Below are 21,079 nucleotides of genomic sequence, written 5' to 3' on the forward strand. Positions count from 1 at the left end.
CCCCCCCACCCCCTCTCTCCAGGTACATGGCGGTGACACAGTTCTCCCCCACCCACGCCAGAAAGGCCTTTCCGTGTTTTGATGAGCCCATCTACAAGGCCACGTTCCGGGTCAGCCTGGGACACGATGCGTCCTACCTCTCTCTCTCCAACATGCCTGTAGAGGCCTCCATCTCTGATGATGATGGCTGGGTGACCAACCACTTCTCCAGGACTCCTCGTATGTCCACCTACTACCTGGCCTGGGCCGTCTGTAACTTTACCTACAGAGAGGTGACCACTGACAGTGGAGTGGTGGTGAGTTACACTAGTGACCCCCTAACCCTAGCCCTGACCTTAACCCTAAACTTAACCCTAACCCTAACCTTAACCTTAACCTTAGCCCTGGGTAGTCTGTAACTTTACCTACAGAGAGGTGACCACTGACAGTGGAGTGGTGGTGAGTTACACTAGTGACCCCCTAACCCTAGCCCTGACCTTAACCCTAACCTTAACCTTAACCCTAACCTTAACCCTAACCTTAACCCTTCGGCCGTCTGTAACTGTACATACAGAGGGGTATCCTCTGACAGTGGAGTGGTGGTGAGTTACACTAGTGACCCCCTAACCCTAGCCCTGACCTTGACCTTAACCCTAACCTTAACCTTAACCCTAACCTTAACCCTAACCCTAACCTTAACCTAACCTTAACCTTAAACCTTAACCTTAGCCTAACCTTAACCTTAGCCTAACCTTAACCTTAGCCTAACCTTAAACCTTAACCTTAACCCTGGGTAGCCTAACCCAACAGTGGAAGTTACAGTCTTAACTGACTGAATCTGTTCATCCTCATTGGGATGTGAGGCCACAACAGGCTCTCTAACGTCCAACAGTGGAGTGGTGGGAGTTACAGTCTTAATCCTCATTGGGATGTGAGGCCACAACAGGCTCTCTAACAACAGTGGAGTGGTGGGGAGTTACAGTCTTACTGACTGACTGAATCCTGTTCATCCTCATTGGGATGTGAGGCCACAACAGGCTCTCTAACGTCCAACAGTGGAGTGGTGGGGAGTTACAGTCTTACTGACTGACTGAATCCTGTTCATCCTCATTGGGATGTGAGGCCACAACAGGCTCTCTAACGTCCAACAGTGGAGTGGTGGGGAGTTACAGTCTTACTGACTGACTGAATCCTGTTCATCCTCATTGGGATGTGAGGCCACAACAGGCTCTCTAACGTCCAACAGTGGAGTGGTGGGGAGTTACAGTCTTACTGACTGACTGAATCCTGTTCATCCTCATTGGGATGTGAGGCCACAACAGGCTCTCTAACGTCCAACAGTGGAGTGGTGGGGAGTTACAGTCTTACTGACTGACTGAATCCTGTTCATCCTCATTGGGATGTGAGGCCACAACAGGCTCTCTAACGTCCAACAGTGGAGTGGTGGGGAGTTACAGTCTTCACTGACTGACTGAATCCTGTTCATCCTCATTGGGATGTGAGGCCACAACAGGCTCTCTCAACAGTGGAGTGGTGGGAGTTACAGTCTTACTGACTGACTGCCTGTTCATCCTCATTGGGATGTGAGGCCACAACAGGCTCTCTAACGTCCAACAGTGGAGTGGTGGGGAGTTACAGTCTTACTGACTGACTGAATCCTGTTCATCCTCATTGGGATGTGAGGCCACAACAGGCTCTCTAACGTCCAACAGTGGAGTGGTGGGGAGTTACAGTCTTACTGACTGACTGAATCCTGTTCATCCTCATTGGGATGTGAGGCCACAACAGGCTCTGTAACATCCAACAGTGGAGTGGTGGGGAGTTACAGTCTTACTGACTGACTGAATCCTGTTCATCCTCATTGGGATGTGAGGCCACAACAGGCTCTGTAACATCCAACATTGGAGTGGTGGGGACTTAATGTCAGAAGATAAGATCAACTTTATTGTGCCCAAGGGGAAAACTGTCTTGGAAACACAGCGTTACTGTTTTCCCAAAAGAAACAGTGTGTCCAGCAGTCAGAGACATACAACATGTTCTCTCCACCAGCTGTATCCTCATTACCCAACCCTACATTAAGATGAAATAACTCACGACAACCTGTCTACTTACCCATCAAGTCTGAGGATATAGCCCACGTTGTCCTTTAGTATGTCTATCTATTGATTACCCTTGATACTGAGATGTGGAGTAGACTGATGCTGTTTCCCACTAACACTGTCATCACTACTAACACCTAAAGAGCTAATACTGTCATCACTACTAACACCTAATGAGTTAATACTGTCATCACTACTAACACCTAATGAGTTAATACTGTCATCACTACTAACACCTAATGAGTTAATACTGTCATCACTACAAACACCTAATGAGTTAATACTGTCATCACTACTAACACCTAATGAGTTAATACTGTCATCACTACAAACACCTTCTAAAGAGTTAATACTGTCATCACTACAAACACCTTCTAAAGAGTTAATACTGTCATCACTACTAACACCTAATGAGTTAATACTGTCATCACTACTAACACCTAATGAGTTAATACTGTCATCACTACAAACACCTTCTAAAGAGTTAATACTGTCATCACTACAAACACCTGTCATCTACAGACACCTAGAGTTAATACTGTCATCACTACAAACACCTGTCATCACTACAAACACCTAGAGTTAATACTGTCATCACTACAAACACCTTCTAAAGAGTTAATACTGTCATCACTACAAACACCTTCTAAAGAGTTAATACTGTCATCACTACAAACACCTTCTAAAGAGTTAATACTGTCATCACTACAAACACCTTCTCATCACTACAAACACCTTCTAAAGAGTTAATACTGTCATCACTACAAACACCTAGAGTTAATACTGTCATCACTACAAACACCTAGAGTTAATACTGTCATCACTACAAACACCTTCTAAAGAGTTAATACTGTCATCACTACAGACACCTAGAGTTAATACTGTCATCACTACAAACACCTAGAGTTAATACTGTCATCACTACAAACACCTAGAGTTAATACTGTCATCACTACAAACACCTTCTAAAGAGTTAATACTGTCATCACTACAAACACCTTCTAAAGAGTTAATACTGTCATCACTACAAACACCTTCTAAAGAGTTAATACTGTCATCACTACTAACACCTTCTAAAGAGTTAATACTGTCATCACTACAAACACCTAAAGAGTTAATACTGTCATCACTACAAACACCTTCTAAAGAGTTAAAACTATCACTACTAACATCTAAAGAGTTAATACTGTCATCATTAATACTGTCATCACTACAAACACCTTCTAAAGAGTTAATACTGTCATCACTACAAACACCTAGAGTTAATACTGTCATCACTACAAACACCTTCTAAAGAGTTAATACTGTCATCACTACAGACACCTAGAGTTAATACTGTCATCACTACAAACACCTAGAGTTAATACTGTCATCACTACAAACACCTAGAGTTAATACTGTCATCACTACAAACACCTTCTAAAGTGTTAATACTGTCATCACTACAAACACCTTCTAAAGAGTTAATACTGTCATCACTACAAACACCTTCTAAAGAGTTAATACTGTCATCACTACAAACACCTTCTAGAGTTAATACTGTCATCACTACAGACACCTTCTAAAGAGTTAATACTAAACAAACACCTAGAGTTAATACTGTCATCACTACAAACACCTAGAGTTAATACTGTCATCACTACAAACACCTTCTAAAGAGTTAATACTGTCATCACTACAGACACCTAAAGTTAATACTGTCATCACTACAAACACCTTCTAAAGAGTTAATACTGTCATCACTACTTAATACTGTCATCACTACAAACACCTTCTAAAGAGTTAATATCACTACTCACCTTCTAAAGAGTTAATACTCACTACAAACACCTTCTAAAGAGTTAATACTGTCATCACTACTAACACCTTCTAAAGAGTTAATACTGTCATCACTACAAACACCTAAAGAGTTAATACTGTCATCACTACAAACACCTTCTAAAGAGTTAAAACTGTCATCACTACTAACATCTAAAGAGTTAATACTGTCATCACTACAAACACCTAGAGTTAATACTGTCATCACTACAAACACCTAGAGTTAATACTGTCATCACTACAAACACCTTCTAAAGAGTAAATACTGTCATCACTACTAACACCTTCTAAAGAGTTAATACTGTCATCACTACAAACACCTTCTAAAGAGTTAAAACTGTCATCACTACAAACACCTTCTAAAGAGTTAATACTGTCATCACTACTAACACCTTCTAAAGAGTCAATACTGTCATCACTACTAACACCTTCTAAGGAGTTAATACTGTCATCACTACAAACACCTTCATCACTAAGACACCTAGTTAATACTGTCATCACTACAAACACCTAGAGTTAATACTGTCATCACTACAAACACCTAAAGAGTTAATACTGTCATCACTACAAACACCTTCTAAAGAGTTAATACTGTCATCACTACAAACACCTTCTAAAGAGTTAATACTGTCATCACTACTAACACCTTCTAAAGAGTTAATACTGTCATCACTACTCATCAAAGAGTTAATAATCACTACTAACATCTAAAGAGTTAATACTGTCATCACTACAAACACCTAAAGAGTTAATACTGTCATCACTACAAACACCTAAAGAGTTAATACTGTCATCACTACAAACACCTTCTAAAGAGTTAATACTGTCATCACTACAAACACCTAAAAGTTAATACTGTCATCACTACTAACACCTTCTAAAGAGTTAATACTGTCATCACTACTAACACCTTCTAAAGAGTTAATAAAGAGTTAATACTGTCATCACTACAAACACCTTCTAAGTTAATACTGTCATCACTACAAACACCTTCTAAAGAGTTAATACTGTCATCACTACTAACACCTTCTAAAGAGCTCCTCATACTACGTGCCAGTTTGAGAGCTGCCATTCAAAAAGCTTTGCAGTGTCTGAACCATTTTGGCAGCTTGTCTGCTTCCAAGAAGAGAGGAGACATCATGCCTGACCTTATTTACAGAACAGCAACAATGGCGATGTCCCAAATGGCTCACTTTGCCCTATGAAGTGCACTATGGCCCATAGAGCTCTGTTCAAAAGTAGTGCCCTATGTTGGGAATAAGGAGTCATTTGGGACGTAGTCAACGTTAGCTATTGAAAACAGTATTCAGCCGGTGTCCTCTCTTCTCCTTCAGACAATTATCTTCGTTATCTTGACAACTTTCCCACCTTCCCTTCCTGTTAACCTTGGGTTCACCCTCCTCCTCCTCGTCCTTCATCATCACCATCATGATCTTTGTCATCCCACTTTAATTACTCCCCATTCATTTCCACTGTCATTATCCAAGGGCATTGCCCAATATCTCCATACACACACACACACACACACACACACACACACACACACACACACACACACACACACACACACACACACACACACACACACACACACCGCCTGTAGTCCTCCTATCCCTCATTACAGGGACATCGCCTTCTCAACAGCACCTTTAATGACCAGCCATATCTGCAGCATTTATTTCCATACAGAGCCCCTCCTAACGCTCACCCCTCCTAACGCTCACCCCTCCTAACGCTCACCCCTCCTAACGCTCACCCCTCACACTGCCACTAATCCATCAATCACATTACCGTGACGACACCGGCCGCGTCTCAACTCATCCATCATCGGAGCGTGGCGTGCGCAGCGAGGGGAGATGAGGAACGGACTTAGGGCTTGCATATATCCGGGGAGGTGTAGCGAGGAGAAGCGTGTAGCAGACTACTCAGTGTGCGTTGCAGTTGGCATCAATGCTGTGAAGTAGAGTGGGCAGTAGGCCGCACTGAGGGAAAACAGTGCTTTTTATTGATCCTTTATTTATTAACACTGGAAATGGCAAGACGGTCAATCTGACCTTTTTCAATGTTGTAATTTGAAATAACTTCATTTCAATAAAAACCTTGAAACCACTTTCCCGGACTTTTCCTAAATATGTGTATTTTACAGTCTAGCAGCACATTGAGATCAATATCGTAAAAGACAAAAAGGTTCTGAGAAATTGCACCTCAAAGGGCCATGCTGGTCAAAATGACCGCAGGCATGTTTCACCCACAGTAGGCTTCCGGAAAGATATTGTTTGTGTTGCTTGCTATTCCTTAGTTCTTTTTCCCGCTTTGTGTTTCCGGCATTGGATGTTGCTTAGCAACTGTTGTTGTTTACTTGCTTTCAAATGAGCACGAAGGAAATTAGCCTTTAGATTCTAGAATACAGAATCAATAGAATACAGTTGTAAAATAGAAGTTAGAATTGGAACAGATTATAATAGAACAGAATAGAAACACAATGGAATACAGTTGTAAAATAGAAGTTAGAATTGGAACAGATTATAATAGAACAGAATAGAAACACAATAGAATACAGTTGTAAAATAGAAGTTAGAATTGAACAGAATAGAAACACAATGAATTATAATTGGAGAAATAGAAACAGAATACAGTTGTAAACACAATAACAGAATACACAATAGTTGTAAAATAGAAGTTAGAATTGGAACAGATTATAATAGAACAGAATAGAAACACAATAGAATACAGTTGTAAAATAGAAGTTAGAATTGGAACAGATTATAATAGAACAGAATAGAAACACAATAGAATACAGTTGTAAATAGAAGTTAGAATTGGGACAGATTATAATAATGTTTGAGACAATCAGTTGTGTTGTGACAAGGTAGGAGTGGTATACAGAAGATATCTCTATTTGGTCCAAGTCCATATTATGGCAAAAACAGCTCAAATAAGCAAAGAGAAGCGATAGTCCATCATTACTTTAAGACATGAAGGTCAGTCAATACTGAAACATTTCTTCAAACCATCAAGCGCTATGATGAAACTGGCTCTCATGAAGACCGCCACCAGAATGGAAGACCCAGAGTTACCTCTGCTGTAGAGGATATGTTCATTAGAGTTACCAGCCTCAGAAATTGCAGCCCAAATAAATGCTTCACAGAGTTCAAGTAACTGCTGCTGGAAGGTGAACCTTCACCCCAGTCTGAGGTCTTGAGCGCTCTGGAGCAGGTTTTCATCAAGGATCTCTCTGTACTTTGCTCAGTTCACCTTTCCCTCGATCCTGACTAGTCTCCCACTCTTCAATCTTGGTTTCATCAGACCAGAGAATCTTGTTTCTCATGTTCTGAGAATCATGTTCTGAGAATCAACTCCAAGCGGGCTGTCATGTGCCTTTTACGGAGGAGTGCCGTCCGTCTGGACACTCTACCATAAAAGCCTAATTGGTGTGCTGCAGAGATGGTTGTCCTTCTGGAAGGTTCTTCCATCTCCACAGAGGAACTCTGAAGGTCAAACATTTTGGGTAGCCTTCCACAACCTTCCCACAATAAGTTGGGTGAATTTTGGCCCATTCCTCCTGACATAGCTGGTGTAACAGTCAGGTTTGTAGGCATCCTTGCTCACACACGCTTTTTCAGTTCTGCCCTCAAATTTTCTATAGGATTGAGGTCAGGGCTTTGTGGTGGTCAGCATCTTCACAAGGTCCTTTGCTGTTGTTCTGGGATTGATTTGCACTTTTCGCTCCAAAGTACGTTCATCTCTAGGAGACAGAACGAGTCTCCTTCCTGAGCGGTATGACGGCTGCGTGGTCCCATGGTGTTAATACTTGTGTACTATTGTTTGTACAGATGAATGTGGTACCTTCAGGCATTTGGAAATTGCTCCCAAGGATGAAGCAGACTTCTGTAGGTCTACAATTGTTTTTCTGAGGTCTTGGCTGATTTCTTTTGATTTTCCCATGATGTCAAGCAAAGAGTCATTGAGTTTGAAGGTAGGCCTTGAAATACATCCACAGGTACACCTCCAATTGACTTAAATGATGTCAATTAGCCTACCAGAAGCTTCTAAAACATCATTTTCTGGACAAACTCATTTTCTGGGAATTTTTTTATAAGGAAATAATCTGTTTGTAAACTTTTTGGGAAAAATGACACTAAAATTCCATATCTACTAGAGTGGTCATGACTGTGAGTCTCAAGACTGCAATTTACATTTGGTGTCCTAAGGTTTCTTCTTATGACATTTTAACATAAAAAATGCATTATTTTAGCAATTTATTATATGTTATGGAATATCTACACAATTGAAATAACAACGGTCAGAATTACCGTCATGACCACTCTAGTAGATATGGAATTCCGGCGCTCTAGCGTTAACCAGGTTGGCATTGAGATAAACATCTAGTTTTCAAGAGACCTGAACCAAGACAGCAGCATAAACACATCAGTTTCAGACAGTCACATGACAACCAGACAATCAGACAGACAGTCACATGACAACCAGACAATCAGACAAACAGACACATGACAACCAGACAGACAGACAAACAGACACATGACAATCAGACAGACAGACAAACAGTCACATGACAACCAGACAGACAGACAAACAGACACATGATATCCACTAGACAGATAGTCACATGACATCCACTAGACAGACAGTCACATGACAACCAGACAGACAGACAAACAGACACATGACAATCAGACAGACAGACAAACAGTCACATGACAATCAGACAGACAGACAAACAGTCACATGACAACCAGACAGACAGACAAACAGACACATGATATCCACTAGACAGATAGTCACATGACATCCACTAGACAGACAGTCACATGACAACCAGACAGACAGACAAACAGACACATGACAATCAGACAGACAGACAAACAGTCACATGACAACCAGACAGACAGACAAACAGACACATGATATCCACTAGACAGATAGTCACATGACATCCACTAGACAGACAGTCACATGACAATCAGACAGACAGACAAACAGTCACATGACAACCAGACAGACAGACAAACAGACACATGACATCCACTAGACAGACAGTCACATGACAACCAGACAGACAGACAAACAGACACATGACAATCAGACAGACAGACAAACAGTCACATGACAACCAGACAATCAGACAGACAGTCACATGACAACCAGACAATCAGACAAACAGTCACATGACAACCAGACAGACAGACAGTCACATGACAACCACTAGACAGACAGTCACATGACATCCACTAGACAGACAGTCACATGACATCTACTAGACAGACAGTCACATGACATCCACTAGACAGACAGTCACATGACAACCACTAGACAGACAGTCACATGACATCCACTAGACAGACAGTCACATGACAACCACTAGACAGACAGTCACACTCAAATCCTTCTGTTCACCTGATTTAGAATTCCTCACAATCAAATGTAGACCGCATTATCTTCCAAGAGAATTCTCTTCGATTATAATCACAGCCGTATATATCCCCCCCCAAGCAGACACATCGATGGCTCTGAACGAACTTTATTTAACTCTTTGCAAACTGGAAACCATTTATCCGGAGGCTGCATTCATTGTAGCTGGGGATTTTAACAAAGCTAATCTGAAAACAAGACTCCCTAAATTTTATCAGCATATCGACAACCAGGGGTGGTAAAACCTTGGATCATTGTTACTCTAACTTCCGCGACGCATATAAGGCCCTGCCCCGCCCCCTTTCGGAAAAGCTGACCACGACTCCATTTTGCTGATCCCTGCCTACAGGCAGAAACTAAAACAAGAGGCTCCCACGCTGAGGTCTGTCCAACGCTGGTCAGACCAAGCTGACTCCACACTCCAAGACTGCTTCCATCACGTGGACTGGGACATGTTTCGTGTGCGTCAGATGGAAATATTGACGAATACGCTGATTCTAGTTCATTAGAACGTGCGTCGAAGATGTCGTTCCCATAGCAACGATAAAAACATTCCCAAACCAGAAACCGTGGATTGATGGCAGCATTCGCGTGAAACTGAAAGCGAACCACTGCTTTTAATCAGGGCAAGGTGTCTGGTAACATGTCCGAATATAAACAATGCAGCTATTCCCTCCGCAAGGCTATTAAACAAGCTAAGCGTCAGTACAGAGACAAAGTGGAATCTCAATTCAATGGCTCAGACACAAGAGGCATGTGGCAGGGTCTACAGTCAATCACGGACTACAAGAAGAAACCCAGCCCAGTCACGGACCAGGATGTCTTGCTCCCAGGCAGACTAAATAACTTTTTGCCCGCTTTGAGGACAATATAGTGCCACTGACACGGCCTGCAACGAAAACATGCGGTCTCTCCTTCACTGCAGCCGAGGTGAGTAAGACATTTAAACGTGTTAACCCTCGCAAGGCTGCAGGCCCAGACGGCATCCCCAGCCGCGCCCTCAGAGCATGCGCAGACCAGCTGGCCGGTGTGTTTACGGACATATTCAATCAATCCCTATACCAGTCTGCTGTTCCCACATGCTTCAAGAGGGCCACCATTGTTCCTGTTCCCAAGAAAGCTAAGGTAACTGAGCTAAACGACTACCGCCCCGTAGCACTCACTTCCGTCATCATGAAGTGCTTTGAGAGACTAGTCAAGGACCATATCACCTCCACCCTACCTGACACCCTAGACCCACTCCAATTTGCTTACCGCCCAAATAGGTCCACAGACGATGCAATCTCAACCACACTGCACACTGCCCTAACCCACCTGGACAAGAGGAATACCTATGTGAGAATGCTGTTCATCGACTACAGCTCGGCATTCAACACCATAGTACCCTCCAAGCTCGTCATCAAGCTCGAGACCCTGGGTCTCGACCCCGCCCTGTGCAACTGGGTACTGGACTTCCTGACGGGCCGCCCCCAGGTGGTGAGGGTAGGCAACAACATCTCCTCCCCGCTGATCCTCAACACGGGGGCCCCACAAGGGTGCGTTCTGAGCCCTCTCCTGTACTCCCTGTTCACCCACGACTGCGGGGCCACGCACGCCTCCAACTCAATCATCAAGTTTGCGGACGACACAACAGTGGTAGGCTTGATTACCAACAACGACGAGACGGCCTACAGGGAGGAGGTGAGGGCCCTCGGAGTGTGGTGTCAGGAAAATAACCTCACACTCAACGTCAACAAAACTAAGGAGATGATTGTGGACTTCAGGAAACAGCAGAGGGAACACCCCCCTATCCACATCGATGGAACAGTAGTGGAGAGGGTAGCAAGTTTTAAGTTCCTCGGCATACACATCACAGACAAACTGAATTGGTCCACTCACACTGACAGCGTCGTGAAGAAGGCGCAGCAGCCTCAGGAACCTCAGGAGGCAGCAACCTCAGGAGGCTGAAGAAATTCGGCTTGTCACCAAAAGCACTCACAAACTTCTACAGATGCACAATCGAGAGCATCCTGGCGGGCTGTATCACCGCCTGGTACGGCAACTGCTCCGCCCTCAACCGTAAGGCTCTCCAGAGGGTAGTGAGGTCTGCACAACGCATCACCGGGGGCAAACTACCTGCCCTCCAGGACACCTACACCACCCGATGTTACAGGAAGGCCATAAAAATCATCAAGGACATCAACCACCCGAACCACTGCCTGTTCACCCCGCTATCATCCAGAAGGCGAGGTCAGTACAGGTGCATCAAAGCTGGGACTGAGAGACTGAAAAACAGCTTCTATCTCAAGGCTATCAGACTGTTAAACAGCCACCATTGAGTGGCTGCTGCCAACACACTGTCATTGACACTGACCCAACTCCAGCCACTTTAATAATGGGAATTGATGGGAAATTATGTAAATATATCACTAGCCACTTTAAACAATGCTACCTTATATAATGTTACTTACCCTACATTATTCATCTCATATGCATACGTATATACTGTACTCTACATCATCGACTGCATCCTTATGTAATACATGTATCACTAGCCACTTTGTTTACTTTGTCTACATACTCATCTCATATGTATATACTGTACTCGATACCATCTACTGTTTGCTGCTCTGTACCATCACTCACTCATATATCCTTATGTACATATTCTTTATCTTCTTACACTGTGTATAAGACAGTAGTTTTAGAATTGTTAGTTAGATTACTTGTTGGTTATCACTGCATTGTCGGAACTAGAAGCACAAGCATTTCGCTACACTCGCATTAACATCTGCTAACCATGTGTATGTGACAAATAACATTTGATTTGATTTTGATTCGATTTGATTTGATTTGACATGACATCCACTAGACAGACAGTCACATGACATCCACTAGACAGACAGTCACATGACATCCACTAGACAGACAGTCACATGACAACCACTAGACAGACAGTCACATGACAACCACTAGACAGACAGTCACATGACATCCACTAGACAGGCAGTCACATGACAACCAGTCAGACAGACAGACAGTCACATGACATCCACTAGACAGACAGTCACATGACATCCACTAGACAGACAGTCACATGACATCCACTAGACAGACAGTCACATGACATCCACTAGACAGACAGTCACATGACATCCACTAGACAGACAGTCACATGACATCCACTAGACAGACAGTCACATGACATCCACTAGACAGACAGTCACATGACAACCACTAGACAGACAGTCACATGACAACCACTAGACAGACAGTCACATGACATCCACTAGACAGGCAGTCACATGACAACCAGTCAGACAGACAGACAGTCACATGACATCCACTAGACAGACAGTCACATGACATCCACTAGACAGACAGTCACATGACATCCACTAGACAGACAGTCACATGACATCCACTAGACAGACAGTCACATGACATCCACTAGACAGACAGTCACATGACAACCAGTCAGACAGACAGACAGTCACATGACTTCCACTAGACAGACAGTCACATGACATTCACTAGACAGACAGTCACATGACATCCACTAGACAGACAGTCACGTGACATCTACTAGACAGACAGTCACATGACATCCAGACAGACAGACAGTCACATGACAACCAGACAGACAGTCACATGACATCCACCAGACGACAGACAGACAGACAGACAGACAGACAGACAGACAGACAGACAGACAGACAGACGACATCAACCAGACAGACAGACAGACAGACAGACGACATCAACCAGACAGACAGACAGACAGACAGACAGACAGACAGACAGACAGACAGACAGACAGACAGACAGACAGACAGACAGTCACATGACATCCACTAGACAGACAGTCACATGACATCCACCAGACAGACAGACAGACAGACAGACAGACAGACAGACAGACAGACAGACAGACAGACAGACAGACAGACAGACAGACAGACAGACAGACGACATCAACCAGACAGACAGACAGACGACATCATCCAGACAGACGACATCAACCAGACAGACAGTCACATGACAACCAACAGACAGACAGACAGTCACATGACAATCCAGACAGACAAACAGTCACATGACAATCACAGACAGACAAACAGACACATGATATCCACTAGACAGACAGTCACATGACATCCACTAGACAGACAGTCACATGACAATGACAACCACTGACAACCAGACAGACAGTCACATGACAACCACTAGACAGACAGTCACATGACATCCAGACAGACAGACAAACAGACACATGAGACAGACAGCAAACAGTCACATGACAACCAGACAGACAAACAGTCAGACAATCAGACAGACAGACAAACAGTCACATGACAATCCACAGACAAACAGTCACATGACATCCACTAGACAGACAGTCACAGACAAACTAGACAGACAGTCACATGACATCCACTAGACAGACAGTCACATGACATCCACTAGACAGACAGTCACATGACATCCACTAGACAGACAGTCACATGACATCCACTAGACAGACAGTCACATGACAACCACTAGACAGACAGTCAGACAGACAGACAGTCACATGACATCCACTAGACAGACAGTCACATGACATCAGACAGACAGACAGTCAGACAGACAGTCACATGACATCCACTAGACAGACAGTCACATGACATCCACTAGACAGACAGTCACATGACATCCACTAGACAGACAGTCACATGACATCCACTAGACAGACAGTCACATGACAACCAGTCAGACAGACAGACAGTCACATGACTTCCACTAGACAGACAGTCACATGACATTCACTAGACAGACAGTCACATGACATCCACTAGACAGACAGTCACGTGACATCTACTAGACAGACAGTCACATGACAACCAGACAGACAGACAGTCACATGACAACCAGACAGACAGTCACATGACATCCACCAGACAGACAGACAGACATACAGACAGACAGACAGACAGACAGACAGACAGACAGACGACATCAACCAGACAGACAGACAGACAGACAGACAGACAGACAGACAGACAGACAGACGACATCAACCAGACAGACAGACAGACAGACAGACAGACAGACAGACAGACAGACAGACAGACAGTCACATGACATCCACTAGACAGACAGTCACATGACATCCACCAGACAGACAGACAGACAGACAGACAGACAACCAGACAGACAGACAGACGACATCAACCAGACAGACAGACAGACGACATCATCCAGACAGACGACATCAACCAGACAGACAGTCACATGACAACCAACCAGACAGACAGTCACATGACAACCACTAGACAGACAGTCACATGACGACCAGACAGACAGACAGTCACATGACATCCACTAGACAGACAGTCACATGACATCCACTAGACAGACAGTCACATGACATCCACTAGACAGACAGTCACATGACATCTACTAGACAGACAGTCACATGACAACCAGACAGACAGACAGTCACATGACATCCACTAGACAGACAGTCACATGACATTCACTAGACAGACAGTCACATGACAACCACTAGACAGACAGTCACATGACATCTACTAGACAGACAGTCACATGACAACCAGACAGACAGACAGACATGACAGCCACAGACAGACAGACAGACAGACAGACAGACAGACAGACAGACAGACAGATGACATCAACCAGACAGACAGACAGACAGATGACATCAACAGACAGACAGACAGACAGACAGACAGACAGACGACATCAACCAGACAGACAGACAGATGACATCAACCAGACAGACAGACAGACGACATCATCCAGACTGACGACATCAACCACACAGACAGTCACATGACAACCAACCAGACAGACAGTCACATGACAACCAACCAGACAGACAGTCACATGACAACCAACCAGACAGACAGTCACATGACATCCACTAGACAGACAGTCACATGACATCTACTAGACAGACAGTCACATGACAACCAGACAGACAGACAGTCACATGACAACCACTAGACAGACAGTCACATGACATCTACTAGACAGACAGTCACATGACAACCAGACAGACAGACAGTCACATGACAACCAGACAGACAGACAGTCACATGACAACCACTAGACAGACAGTCACATGACATCTACTAGACAGACAGTCACATGACATCCACTAGACAGACAGTCACATGACATCCACTAGACAGACAGTCACATGACAACCACTAGACAGACAGGCACATGACATCCACTAGACAGACAGTCACATGACATCCACTAGACAGACAGACAGACAGTCACATGACATCCACTAGACAGACAGACAGATGACATCAACCAGACAGACAGACAGACAGACAGACAGACAGACAGACAGACGACATCAACCTGACAGACAGACAGACGACATCAACCAGACGTTCGTCTTAAGGGTAGCTAGCTGAGAACCACATATCGTAAAGCAGAACCCCCCCCCAAAAAAAAAACAGGTATCAGCAACGTCAGTGTTAGTGACAAGAGAGGCTGTTTTATTTGAGTTTGTTGGCCGTTGTGATGAGCCTGTCTGGTCTACTGTATCAGACGGTTGTCATGTTAGCACAGTGACACACTGCTCTACAGAGAATAGCCCTGCCTAGAGCATCACACTGGAGCACCCTGACACACTGTCTAGAGCATCACACTGGAGCACCCTGACACACTGCCTAGAGCATCACACTGGAGCATCACACTGAGGCACCCTGACACACTGTCTAGAGCATCACCCTGGAGCACCCTGACACACTGCCTAGAGCATCACACTGTAGATGCATGCACTAACTCAGGTTCATGTTTTCACGATGGGGTTGGTAGAACACACCCCATAGCTCATGGTTCATCCCTACAGGTGAATGAAACTACTATCGTACTGCATCATCTACTGTTATGATATACACTACTGAAACACCAGATATTCCTCTGAGTAGGAAAGAGAACAGACATTTCACATTGCTTCTCCAAAACCAGATGTCAGAAAGCTGAGCTCCAGGTTCCTTATCACATTCTGGGTCTGTGTCCAAATTGACACTCTATTCCCTATACAGTGCACTACTTTTGAACAGGACCCATAGGGCCCATAAGGCTCTGGTCAGAAATAGTGCTCTATACAGCAAATAGGGTGCAATTTGGGACTCAGATATTCTAGTCTCAGTGTCAGGAAGCTAAAGAACACTGCACTGGCCTACAACAATGATGTGCTTTAACATTGAAGTGGTGTCAGGCTTGGCACTCTCCTCAGAGGAGCCTGGTACTCCACTCAGAGATTTACTGTCTGCTGTAGCGAGGAGAGGAGTCTGGTTCTCCACTCAGAGATTTACTGTCTGCTGTAGAGAGGAGAGGAGTCTGGTTCTCCCCTCAGAGATTTACTGTCTGCTGTAGAGAGGAGAGGAGTCTGGTTCTCCACTCAGAGATTTACTGTCTGCTGTAGAGAGGAGAGGAGTCTGGTTCTCCACTCAGAGATTTACTGTCTGCTGTAGAGAGGAGAGGAGTCTGGTTCTCCCCTCAGAGATTTACTGTCTGCTGTAGAGAGGAGAGGAGTCTGGTTCTCCACTCAGAGATTTACTGTCTGCTGTAGAGAGGAGAGGAGTCTGGTTCTCCACTCAGATATTTACTGTCTGCTGTAGAGAGGAGAGGAGTCTGATTCTCCACTCAGAGATTTACTGTCTGCTGTAGAGAGGAGAGGAGTCTGGTTCTCCCCTCAGAGATTTACTGTCTGTTGTAGAGAGGAGAGGAGTCTGGTTCTCCTCTCAGAGATGTACTGTCTGTTGTAGAGAGGACAGGAGCCTGGTACTCCACTCAGAGATGTACTGTCTGCTGTAGAGAGGAGAGGAGTCTGGTTCTCCCCTCAGAGATGTACTGTCTGCTGTAGAGAGGAGAGGAGAGGAGCCCGGTTCTCCCCTCAGAGATGTACTGTCTGCTGTAGAGAGGAGAGGAGCCTGGTACTCCTCTCAGAGATGTACTGTCTGTTGTAGAGAGGAGAGGAGCCTGGTACTCCACTCAGAGATGTACTGTCTGTTGTAGAGAGGAGAGGAGCCTGGTACTCCACTCAGAGATGTACTGTCTGCTGTAGAGAATCGAGGAGTCTGGTTCTCCCCTCAGAGATGTACTGTCTGCTGTAGAGAGGAGAGGAGAGGAGCCTGGTTCTCCACTCAGAGATGTACTGTCTGTTGTAGAGAGGAGAGGAGCCTGGTACTCCACTCAGAGATGTACTGTCTGCTGTAGAGAATCGAGGAGTCTGGTACTCCCCTCAGAGATGTACTGTCTGCTGTAGAGAGGAGAGGAGTCTGGTTCTCCCCTCAGAGATGTACTGTCTGTTGTAGAGAGGAGAGGAGCCTGGTACTCCCCTCAGAGATGTACTGTCTGTTGTAGAGAGGAGAGGTTCTCCCCTCAGAGATGTACTGTCTGTTGTAGAGAGGAGAGGAGCCTGGTTCTCCCCTCAGAGATGTACTGTCTGCAGAAGAACCAGAGCTGGAGGCTACATGGCTTGGTATAGGTAGAGGCTACATGGTAACTCTACTCTACATGGTAACTCTACTCTACATGGTAACTCTACTCTACATGGTAACTCTACTCTATATAGTAACTCTACTCTACATGGTAACTCTACTCTACTTGGTAACTCTACTCTACATGGTAACTCTACTCTACATGGTAACTACTCTACATGGTAACTCTACTCTATATGGTAACTCTACTCTACATGGTAACTCTACTCTACATGGTAACTCTACTCTACATGGTAACTCTACTCTACATGGTAACAATGCTCTTCAGTTATGTAAATGTCTCATTGTGGCTGTTGAAACTTTCACCAAACACAAGGCAGGCAGAATTGTAGCATGACCGTATTGTGTGTGTGTGTGTGTGTGTGTGTTTTGGTCTTGTGTGTGTGCTTGGTCTTGTGTGTGTGTGTGTGTGTGTGTGTGTGTGTGTGTGTGCTTGGTCTTGTGTGTGTGTGTGTGTGTGTGTGTGTGTGTGTGTGTGTGTGTGTGTGTGTGTGTGCTTGGTCTTGTGTGTGTGTGTGTGTGTGTGTGTGTGTTTGGTCTTGTGTGTGTGTGTGTGTGTTTGGTCTTGTGTGTGTGTGTGTGTGTGTGTGTGTGTGTGTGTGTGTGTGTGTGTGTGTGTGCATATTGCAGCCAGCTTTAGATGCAGCCTAAGGAGGTGTTACTACAGCTGAGGCCCAGTGCCTGATTAGACTAAAACCCTGGCGTGATCACGTGGCAGAATATAACCGCCTGTTCTGCTCTTTTCCCCGTCGTTCCGGCTCTAACCGCTCGACCAGAAGCTTAACCATTGGTAGAGAATTAGCTACGCAACAATCTTTACATAATTAGAGTGGGACAGAGGACACTTCTCAGTGTCCTACTGTAACCTAAAGGGTGTGATGGAGGACACTGCTCAATGTCCTACTGTACCCTAAAGGGTGTGACTGAGGACACTTCTCAGTGTCCTACTGTATCCTAAAGGGTGTGACTGAGGACACTTCTCAGTGTCCTACTGTATCCTAAAGGGTGTGACTGAGGACACTTCTCAGTGGCCTACTGTAACCTAAAGGGTGTGATGGAGGACACTTCTCAGTGGCCTACTGTAACCTAAAGGGTGTGACGGAGGACACTTCTCAGTGTCCTACTGTAACCTAAAGGGTGTGATGGAGGACACTTCTCAGTGTCCTACTGTAACCTAAAGGGTGTGACAGAGGACACTTCTCAGTGGCCTACTGTACCCTAAAGGGTGTGACAGAGGACACTTCTTAGTGTCCTACTGTAACCTAAAGGGTGTGACGGAGGACACTTCTCAGTGTCCTACTGTATCCTAAAGGGTGTGACGGAGGACACTTCTCAGTGTCCTACTGTAACCTAAAGGGTGTGATGGAGGACATTTCTCAGTGGCCTACTGTAACCACCAATCAATATGAACCATAGAAACAGACTGGCCCTCCGGCTACAACCAATCAATATGAACCATAGAAACAGACTGGCCCTCCGGCTACAACCAATCAATATGAACCATAGAAACAGACAGGCCCTCCAGCTACAACCAATCAATATGAACCATAGAAACAGACAGGCCCTCCAGCTACAACCAATCAATATGAACCATAGAAACAGACAGGCCCTCCAGCTACCACCAATCAATATGAACCATAGAAACTGACTGTTCCCTCCAGCTACAACCAATCAATATGAACCATAGAAACAGACAGGCCCTCCAGCTACACAGGGCCCGGTGTTTTGCACCATCATGTGACAGGCCTGGATTTGAACCTTTTCCATCAAACTGTCAACTTTCCTTTCTCTGTCTGATGGTCCAGCACCATCCTTAGAAAATAGCTTTCATTTTTGGTACAACTCGTATTTTAGGAAAGGCTTAAAATACAGGACCAAAGCTTCAAATGTCACATCATTGTGAAAAACATCATCCTTTGGGTTGTTCAGTCTGACCTCTGGGTGGTTCCATATGACCTCTGGGTTGTTCAGTCTGACCTCTGGGTGGTTCAGTCTGACCTCTGGGTGGTTCAGTCTGACCTCTGGGTGGTTCCGTATGACCTCTGGCTGATTCAGTCTGACCTCTGGGTGGTTCAGTCTGACCTCTGGGTGGTTCAGTCTGACCTCTAGGTGGTTCCGTATGACCTCTGGGTGGTTCAGTCTTACCTCTGGGTTGTTCAATTGTTTTTCTCCCCCCTCATCAATCTACACACAATACCACATAATGACATCACTATACCCCATAATGACATCACAATACCCCATAATGGCATCACAATACCCCATAATGACATCACAATACCCCATAATGACAAATCAAAAACAGGTTTTTAGACATTTTTGTTAATTTAATAAAAATAAAGACCTGAAATATCACATTTATATAAGTATTTAGACCCTTTACTCAGTACTTTGTTGAAGCACCTTTGGCAGCGATTACAGCCCTGTGTCTTCTTGAGTATGACTCTACAAGCTCGGCACACCTGTATTTGGGGAGTTTCTCCCATTCTTCTCTACAGATCCTCTCCAGCTCTGTCAGGTGGGATGGGAAGCGTTGCTGCACAGATATTTTCAGGTCTCTCCAGGGATGTTCAATCGTGTTCAAGTCTGGGCTCTGGCTGGGCCACTCTAGGACAATCAGAAACTTGTCCCGAAGCCACTCCTTGGCTGTGTGCTTAGGGTCATTGTGCTTTTGGAAGGTGAACCTTCGCCCCAGTCTGAGGTCCAGAGAGCTCTGGAGCAGGTTTTCATCAAGGATCTCTCTGTACTTTGCTCCATTCATCTTTCCCTCGATCCTGACTAGCCTCCCAGTTCCTGCTGCTGAAAAACATCCCCACAGCATGATGCTGCCACCACTATGCTTCACCGTAGGGATGGTGCCAGGTTTCCTACGGACGTGACGCTTGGCATTCAGGCCAAAGAGTTCAATCTTGTTTTCATCAGACCAGAGAATCTTGTTTCTTATGGTCTGACAGTCTTTATGTGCCTTTTGGCAAACTCCAAGCGGGCTGTCATGTGCCTTTTGCTGAGGAGTGTTTGGTGGAGTGCTGCAGAGATGGTTGTCCTTCTGGAAGGTTCTCCCATCTCCACAGAGGAACTCTAGAGCTTTGTCAGAGTGACCATCTGGTTCTAGGTCACCGATTGCTCAGTTTGGCCGCTGTGTTCTTGAGGACCTTCAATGCTGCAGAAATGTTTTGGTACCCTTCCCCAGATCTGTGCATCTACACAATCCTGTCACTGAGCTCTACGGACAATTCCTTT

Source organism: Oncorhynchus nerka, linkage group LG8 (assembly GCF_034236695.1).
Source record: "Oncorhynchus nerka isolate Pitt River linkage group LG8, Oner_Uvic_2.0, whole genome shotgun sequence".
Lineage (NCBI taxonomy): Eukaryota > Metazoa > Chordata > Actinopteri > Salmoniformes > Salmonidae > Oncorhynchus > Oncorhynchus nerka.